The 9,192-nt window shown below is 52.9% G+C and overlaps 1 pseudogene; it reads right to left on the bottom strand.

The window, feature by feature from the left end:
• Window positions 1-4,061: 4,061 nt before the first annotated feature.
• On the bottom strand, window positions 4,062-6,700 carry LOC121041797 (zinc finger protein 296-like; annotated as a pseudogene).
• Between the last annotated feature and the right edge of the window lie 2,492 nt (window positions 6,701-9,192).

Raw genomic sequence — 9,192 nt, 5'->3', positions numbered from 1 at the left:
GCATTTATCAAACAACTTTATGGTTTTTTTTTTAATTTTTTAATGTCTTTTTATTTATTTTTGAGACAGAGAGAGACAGACCATGAGCGGGGAAGGGGCAGAGAGAGAAGGAGACACAGAATCTGAAGCAGGACCCAGCCTCCGCACGGTCAGCACACAGCCCGATGCGGGGCTCGAACTCACAAACCACGAGATCATGAGCTGAGCTGACGTCAGCCGCTTAACCGACTGAGCCACCCAGGCGCCCCTTATTTTGTTTTTGAAAACAGATGTGTATTCAGAGTGTTTTAAAATTCCTCTTTGAAGAAAGATCCCCTGTTGGGAAAAAAAAGAAGAAGAAAGGAAAAGGAATCCAGGAATCCAGATGGCTTTTCTTCTGCCTCCCTGGCCCCGTCAGTCACTGCTTTTTCCCTGGGTCAGGGCTCCTCAGAGGAAAAGAAAAAGAAAAAGGCTTTCTGCCCACGATTCACATTAACCCCTCTTATGACCGTATTTTTTCCTTCTGAATTGATATCTCCCTGTGCCACATTTGTTAGTCTTCTAAAAAACTGCCAGAAATGATTAGACAGGAGAACAAAAGGATTGGGGACTCTGAAAGGTAAAGACTCCACAAGTTTGAATTCAATCACCTCTTTTATTATGCAAATACGCCCCCCTTTGATTCTGCCTCCCGTGTGTGGTTCAGTGGAGACTCCCAGGATAAATGGGGCACAGATGCAGAAATGAAGGTTCCACATTTCGCAAGCCCCCTTTCCTTAGAAATCGCCTCCCCACAGCCCCAACTGTTTCCTTAAAATGTGGTCCATATTCCTGGGGAGTGGGGTGGGGGGTATAAATTTTGAACCATTGCCCCTGGCTAAGAACAAAACCCAAACCCCCATTCGCTGGTGGCCTAGAGCTGCTGCCTCCGCCGTCCAGGTGCAGATCCGGGTGGTGTTTCCTGCCTGGGACAGGACATCATGGCTTTTACACTTCTGCTGAGCGCTTCCTGTTTGCCAGGCAGGGCGCCAAGTACTTTCCGTCCGCCCGTTGTCTCCGTTCACCCCCCACAGCTGCCTGAGGTGAGAGCTCGCTCCGATGATCTCATGTCGCGGATGAAGAACCCAGGACTTACTCAGGTGGAGTCACTCTGGGATGGAAGCCCAGAAGCAGGTTCCAAGATCTGGCACTGCGACACAAGGTGCACAGGGACCGGGTGCCCAAGCCTGGGGTTCTGTGTCGTTCTGGACACGGAGTTTGTAGAAACACAGCCAAACGAGAAAACTGGCACCATGTGCTCAGAAGGAACGAATGAATGAGTGAATAAGCGAGCAAATGAATGGATACCGATCTAAGAACACTGCGGGACGGAACTGCAGAAAGAACAGGGACCATGGAGCCCGGCCTTTGGGTTTCAGTCCCAGCCGTGCCGGTCGGTGGTTTGCAGGGTGGTTTTGTGCAATTATCTACCTGTCTGGGTCTCATTTTGCTCATCCGTCAAGTGGTGCCAGAAACAGCTTTATCTCAAGGCCGTGGGGAGGATAAAAAATTTTAAATCCACAGGGAAGCTCCTTGTTAACAGCATCCTATAGAGGGAGACCTACAATTTATTGTCAAAACCAGATGTTACATGTTGATTTGTTATGATTCCAGATCCACGTGTTCATGGCTTAAGTGGAGTTGTTTTGTTCCGGGGGTGAATTTGTTTACCCTGGGGAAGCGGCGTCAGGATAATGTCATCAAAACGGTTGTGCCACTGAGCGTTTATCCGTAGGAACATACGGGGTTGACATTAGGACTAACGGACAGTGAAACCTTAAATACCGGGAATCTGTGAGGACGTACCGAGAGCCATCAAGTCTGGGCAAAGCTACTCTTTGCTGATCTAAATAGCTCTTCGAAGACCTTGGGACATCAGTTCCTGCCATGGCAAGGCCACTCTTTGCCGGCGGTGGTGAAAACCATACAGTGGCCCCCATGAAGGAGATCATCTTGCTTGCCATCACTGGGGTCTTTGTTCCACTAAAGCCTTGTGCCCCAGCAACAGCCGGCTTTCAATTCACGCTGGCAGCTGGACGTCAGCTGTTGGTTGGCTAAGCTAGCTCTTCCAAGAACTACGTCTTAGAAAGCTATACCTCGACCACACCTGGGCTTTCTTTCTTTCATCTCCCCTTTGCCTTGGAAAATGGTGTAATTAACCTATCAGGGGAGTATGGTATTTCTCCATTGGTTTATTAAGAGACATTATCCTGCATGCTATTGATTGTGAAATATTATCATACATTATAATTCCCACAGTGAACCCGTGTTAAGCAAATTATTGGCAAAGACGCTCTCAGTCTCTGAGCCTGATTTGGACAAAATACCAGGGAGACTGGGACCGGGAGGGGGTGTTATGCAAAATGACACCTCGTCAACGCAAATGAGGGGTCACTCTCCTTCCCAGTGTGCAAACTGTGACTTCGGCTTCCCCAAGAACAGAAGAGCAATGCTTCAGGAGAAGGAGCCTGGAAGTGTTTCATCAGGTCACTAACCTAGCCTTCCTGGCACCTGACTTTGAGTACCCGGCTCTGTCTCATCCACTCACCGGTCTCAGGGGGCACTTCATAAAATCATACTGTTTTAGGTGTGTGGTTTTGTGGGGGTTTTTTGCATGCTGTTTCAGTTTAATTGGGCAGAGATCGAGATGATGGACGCCAGGAGTCTTATTGTGTGTTGGAGTCCCGTTTCTGCCTCTTACAGGCTGTGTGATCTTGGGTACGATACGTAACCTCCCTATGCCTCAGTTTTGTTCCCTGCAAAATGGGGATGTTAATCCCCACGCTTATGAGTTGTGTGAGGATTGGGTGCTGAGCACAGCCCCCTAGCACCCAGAAGCCCTTGATAAGTGGCAGTTCCCCTCCTTCCCTTTGCATGAACCGGGGGGCCGGTGTGAGTACTGGAAATTGACAGTGAAATTGGATTGCGTGGCTGTGTGAGAATATATGACCAGGGCAGAAGCAACAGGCACTCTGCTCCACGTGCCCACGGCCCCCCCCAGCGGGAGCCCACTCAGAACAATACCTTGCACTGGCCTTTCTGCCTTCACTTTCCTCAGTCTCCACTGTACCTCCTGGCCTCACCTATAAATAAACCCCCACCCCAAGACCTGTTCTTTAAAGAACCCAAAGCGAGAAGGTAGCTGGTACCTGTTATAGTCTGCATGCTTATGGGCCCTCCAAATTCATACGTTGAAATCCTAACTCCCAAGGTGATGGTACTAGGAGGTGGGGCCTTTGGGAAGTGATTCTGTCCTAAGAGTGCAGCCCTCATGATCAGGATAATGTCCCTCATAAAGGAGACTTCAGAGAGAGAGTCCCTTGCCCCTTCCACTGTGTGTGGATACGATGTGAGGATGGCTACGAAGGACAAAGCACACTCTCTCTAGACGCCAAAGCTAACGGCACCTTGATCTTGGGGTCCAGAACAATGAGAAATAAATTTCTATTGTTTATAAGCCACCCAGTCGATAGTATTGTCATAACGCCTCCAACAGACTGAGACGATAGCTGACATGCACTAAGTGCTGGCTGTGTGCCCAGCGCTGTGCTGAGCACTTTGCAAGCACCCTTTTGTGCAATCCTTGTAAAAATGTTACGAGATAAGTATTATTATTACGCTCCTTTTACAGATGAGAAAACTGAGGCGCAAAGAGGTAAGTGATTTCCCCAGGTTCTTACGGTGACTTAGTAATTTTCCAAGACAACGTACCTGGGCCAGAAGCCAGGTTTGCACTGGTTGATTTAGAGGAGTGGAAAAAATGTTTCCCTCTTCCCTTCTAGGTTCTTTGGCTGATCTAATAATTAAATTGACATAAGACAGATTAACGGGAGAAAAACAAATTTAATGTGTACATACAGGAGCCCCATAAAAATGTGAGACCCAGAGGCAATCAGGCAACGGAGGCTTATATACCTTGTGCGTGTGTGTGTGTGTGTGTGTGTGTGACAGGGCGGGAGGATTTGCTGGCAGCAGAGGAAGGACAAGGAGGTCGACAGAAGTGTACAAGGTACCAAGGGCAGCAGAGAGGGCATTCCTGTGGCTCAGGCCTCCCCACCCATCTGGGGGTGCTTCTGCCACAGCTGGTTGTCCAAGGTGGCACCCGGGCCAAAAGACATGCCGCGGTGGCGACACGCAGAGCGGGAGCTGCCCGGCCCCAGACTGCGCATGCGGTAGTGGTATAGAGCTCACTGCTCTGGGCGCAGGCGTAGGATCAGAGCTCGCGTGTGCGAGCACCAGCGCACTGTCAGGTTGCTGCTGTTGGTAAAATGCTTCCCGTACAACTCACAGACGCCCCCAGGCCCGCGGCTCTTGCCCCCTGGCTCTGGCATCTTCTTGGGGGGACGTCTGGCTCTTTGCAGGTTCATTTCTCTGTTCCACAGTGGTAGCTCCCCAGTTGGTCCTCCTGGGGCCTACCTGAGCCCCACCATCAGGAGGAGCCCCAGGTTCCTGGACCCCCGCTGTGATCGCGGCTCCAGTGCCTGTCCACCCCCCCCCCACCTCCCTCCACCACCTGTGGCATGGGAGTGTGCTGGCTTCAGGGGGGCAGTGGCAGAGGCCTGTTCCAAGGTGGCCCTGCAGGGCTCTGAGGCTGCAGCTGCCCGTGGGTCTTGGGCAGTTGAGCTTGGTGCTTCTTGGTACAAATACGGGGACACGGGTCACAGGCGTAGGGCCACTCGTAGGGCCTGTATGCAAGCACATGTGCACTTGGAGATTAATGAGGGAGCCGAGGGTCTTTGCATAGACGGGGCAGGTGGGGTTCTGCTCACTCGGGGGCCTGTGACCTCAGCTTCTGACTTCACCTTTGCCGAGACGGCGGCGGCCACCTCTGCCAGGCCCGGCAGCCGGGCCTCGGGGGCCTCAGGTCCTGTCTGGTGGAAGGACAATCCTTGGTCCCACAGGGCACGTGCAGCAGCTTCCAGGCCCCTGTGAACGGTCTCTGGCAGCTGATGCAGCTCAAGGCTTTGGGGTTCTTGCATTCTAAGTCCTGGCAGGGGTCGGACGTCTACGAAGCTGACAGTCAGGCTTCTTGTGTTCCGTGAAAGCAGTGATGGTCTCCAAAGGAAAGGCCAACAGGCGGCGGCCGAGGTCAACCGATCTAGGTGTTTGTCAGTCCAGGACTGGTGGTGGCGAGGGCGGTGGATCAGTGGCATTGACAGCACCCACTCACTCTGCGCGCTGAGGTCGCCTGTGCGTTGGGGGCACCCAGTGGAGTGGCAGGGTTCGCTCCGGGACCGCCCTGGTGCAGGCACTTCCTTTCGGGGAGAAGGCTCCAGCCCTGGCGCCAGTAGGGGAGGCGCATCTGGCCTGGGCTTCACTGGATGACAAGGCCCGGCCTTTGCATCTCAACGTCTGTGCTGGAGGCTGGCGGCTGGGGCCCGGTCTTCTTGGCAGGGCGTGCAACTGGCCTTGTGGCGGGAGGGACACAGGGAGAGGGCCAGGCGGGCTGGCCGCTGGAGGTGGCCTGGGCCAGGAGCCCTCAGACCGAGGGGTTCAGGTGAGTTAGCAGCTTGGGGCTTCCAAGGGGAGAAGAGCAGATAAGCACAGATGTATGGTAATCAAACGTTTGCCCTGCCATGCAGATAAGTCTTTCAGATAACAAGGTTTCTTTGGCAATAGCTCTCCTTCTGACACAGGACCTTTATCTAAATTCTTTCAGGCACGTTAGGGAGAGGTAAAAGTTTCCCTGAGTCGGGTGGGTCTTGATTGCCTTCAGCTCAAAATAATCCCCGCGTCAAAGCGGCACATTTCGCGGTGGCCTGCTCTGCTCCCTTTCGATTTTGTTCTGCTATGTCTGTTTCATTCGTTTGATGTGAGCAATCCCTGCAGGGAGTTTGAAGGATTCCTCCTCGCGGGCGGTAGTGGGCGGATATCTAGGAGGATATCTAGGCGACACAGATGTATGGGTCAGGCGTCACGGATGGCGTGAGGATTCTGACCAGTGGAAGAGTTTAGCGGAGGCTTCGTGGGAGGCTGTCAATGTGTTCTGATGGCACTACTCGAGGGGTACAGGAGTTGGTTCCCCACCAGAGGCGTTCTCGGTCCTCCTGACTCATGGTGAGGGGCTGGTCCTCCCTGGGGCAGGGAACCCTGTGCTTCTGTGGTGAGGCGGGCGCCGTGCGGGGAACCCCCCCCCCGTCATGTCATTCACTGGGGTGCATTTCTGGTGCGAGGGGTCAACAGACCTCGCCCTTCCTCGAACCTGCAGCATCCACCCAGTTCAGGTCTTTTGGCTTGTGAGTCCCTGCCGAAGCTGGGGAAACTGAGCCTCGCTCATGCTCCACGCGCACGGGGTGCCTCCCTTCTGACTCAAGTCAGACTCAAGTCTCCGTGGGGGCCATTCTGACACAGGCACGCTGAGGAGAAGCCTTTAATTTTAGCTCTTGCTGATGAATGTCTGACCCGAGTCCCAGGAAACTTCATTCCAAAATTAGATTCCAAGAACTGAAGTGTGGTGTTTTCAGTTTGGAGGAAATGAAAGTCTAGAAAACCTGAGGCTGGGAGGCCATAGGAATGAGACTGCCCAGTCGCGGCCCAGGAACCTGCCCTCCGGAGGCGCAGACTCAAACACCCGGCCTGGCCTCGTACTGGCCGAAGGCCTCCGGGCCAGCCGTATAATCTCTCTGCTCCTCAGTTTCCTCACCCAGAGAATGGGGATGATATCAGCCCCTGCTTCATACATTGCCGTGGGGACTAAATGGCAACGCGCACAGATCACTTAGCACGGTGCCTGGGGCATAATAAATGCTCAATAATCATAGCAGAGCAGAGGGCTCAGGGGGCATAAGGCCCATGAAAGATGAGGGCAAGGGGACGACTCAGGGAGACCCTCAGACGGTGGTACAGCTCTGACATTTGGCCAGGGCAGCATGCAGTTGTAGAGCAAAGATTGTTCTTAGAAGACTCGCACTGGACAGAAATGGCCGGGCCCGAGTGCCCCTGCCACGCCCAGCCACTGGCGGGTACTTCCCAGGAAGAGCGTGGCCTCAGCTAGAGCTGGTCCTGAGCTCTGTCTCCCAGCAAGAGGCTGGCAGCCAGACGCACGTCTTGGAACTAAGAAACTGTCAGGCCTCTCTCCAGCTTTTGGAAACCACCCCCCCTTCCACGGGGACTGGCTTCTCCCCAGGACCCACCTTCCTTCCCCACCACAGTGGCTTTCCTCAAGTCCTATCCTGTTTAGCACTGAGGCTCGGAGAGCCTGGGGACTAGGGGACACCCAGGGGTGGTCTTGGGGCTCTAGCTCCCCTAGTGCAGGCCCAGGTGTGGGTGTCATCCACATCTGCTCCTTTTTTTTTTTTAATTTTTTTTAATGTTTCTTTATTTTTGAGACAGAGAGAGACAGAGCATGAACAGGGGAGGGTCAGAGAGAGAGGGAGACACAGAATCCGAAGCAGGCTCCAGGCTCCGAGATGTCAGCACAGAGCCTGACGCGGGGCTCGAACTCACGGACCGTGAGATCATGACCCCTGAGCCGAAGCTGGACGCTTAACCGACTGAGCCACCCAGGCGCCCCCACATCTGCTCCCTTTGACGTCTCCCCACCAATGGGTGGACACACCCATCTATAATCTCGCTGGTCCAGCAGCTAAGTGGGGATCCAGCTTTGTCCCCTCTGCCACTGCTCCCATCGAGGGGCAGGGGCCAAGCCTCCTCCCCAGCTGACGCTACTCTTGGCCAGGTGACCTGCTTTGGTCAATGGGATACCAGTAAACACTGGGTAAACAGAGGCTTCGTAAGTGCTTGGGGGACTGGGACCTTTTCCTCTTAGAACACCGTCCTGAGGCCCATGCAAGGAAGCCGGTCTAGCCTATTGGAAGATGAGAAGCCGTACGGAGGGGCACCAAGGTGTCCCAGCCAACAGCCAGCCTAAACTACCAGGCAGGGGCCATCTTAGACCTTCCGGCAACCAACGCAGCTGCATGAGGGAGGCCAGGTGAACCAGCCGAAGATCACCCAGCCAACCCACAGAATCAGGTAAAGTAACGAACCCTCACTGTTTTAAGACACTGCTTGGAATGTTTATTACGTAGCAATAGATAGCTGATACACAGGTACCCATACAAACACCGCCCGAGGAGAGAAGCGAATTCTCTGAAACCATACAAGTCCCCAGGAAGGAGACACGTGGTCCCTAGCCGCCTAATTTGTAGAGGTTGCCCCTCACACCTAGGGTCACGCGAGGGATCAGAGGGGGCAGGATTTGCTCGCAGACTGTGCCTTCCGCATTTGGGAGTGGGACACAGGCCCATCCCTGAGTCACATAGATGATGTCTGCTCTCTTAGACAGCAAAGACTCAGAGGAGCCCTGAAATTGTCACATATCAGGGCTTGCTGGAGGATCATGCCCATCTCTAGTTTCTGTGGCAGGGGAGCTGAGGGGGGAGACTTTTTTTGAATGCATGAGGGGCTTATGCTTTAGAAGTCAGCCAAGGTGTGTGTGAGGGTGTGCTTGACTTGTTAATTAATCAGTGCATTCAGCAGCCACTTATTGAGGTTCAACTATATGCCATCCACTCTGGAAATTTTCTCAGAAGGAAAGGACACCTACTTTGACCCCAATATAAACCAAAAAGCACAGACTAAAACGTTTCAGCTGAGACGTGTTCGAAAATTAAAGTTATTTTATTTTTCCTACTTATGAAAGTAATGGTTACTCGTTGCAAAACATTTAGAAAAAAAAGCGTATAACAGAAATAAATATCACTTGAGTCTCTGTCACAGATAACATTTTGGTATTCTTGGTTTCACCTGGATTTTAAGAAGGGCCATTTTGGTTGGGCTCTGAAGGATGAGTAGGAGTTTTCTGGGCATATCAAAGATGGAAAGGCCATTCCAGAGATAACGGCATGTCCATGTGGAAGTACGTGGACGTGGTTTGTGAAAGCTGATGGGAAAGGGACAGGAAGGCCAGAGGGAAAATGCCGACTTGGACAGGCTGGCAGGGCCTCAACGGTCAGATCCAGGAACCAGAACTTTGTCAAAGGGCTTCAGGAGAGGGTGAGCCTGTTCAGACAGTGTGAAGGATGAACTGGAAGGGGGAATCCTGGCAGCAGGTGCCCACGAAGGCTCTGGTCCAAGTGGAAGAGACGATGGTCTGAAACAGGGTTGTAGTGACAGGGACCGCAGAAGGTACGCAACCTCAAGGAGTAAGAAGCAAACCCAAAGAGAGGTACC

The sequence above is a fragment of the Herpailurus yagouaroundi genome, unplaced genomic scaffold (assembly GCF_014898765.1).
Source record: "Herpailurus yagouaroundi ecotype Mexico unplaced genomic scaffold, PumYag 29, whole genome shotgun sequence".
NCBI lineage: Eukaryota > Metazoa > Chordata > Mammalia > Carnivora > Felidae > Herpailurus > Herpailurus yagouaroundi.
The sequence above is the reverse complement of the archived record's forward strand: the minus strand, read 5'-3'. Positions and strand labels throughout refer to the sequence as shown.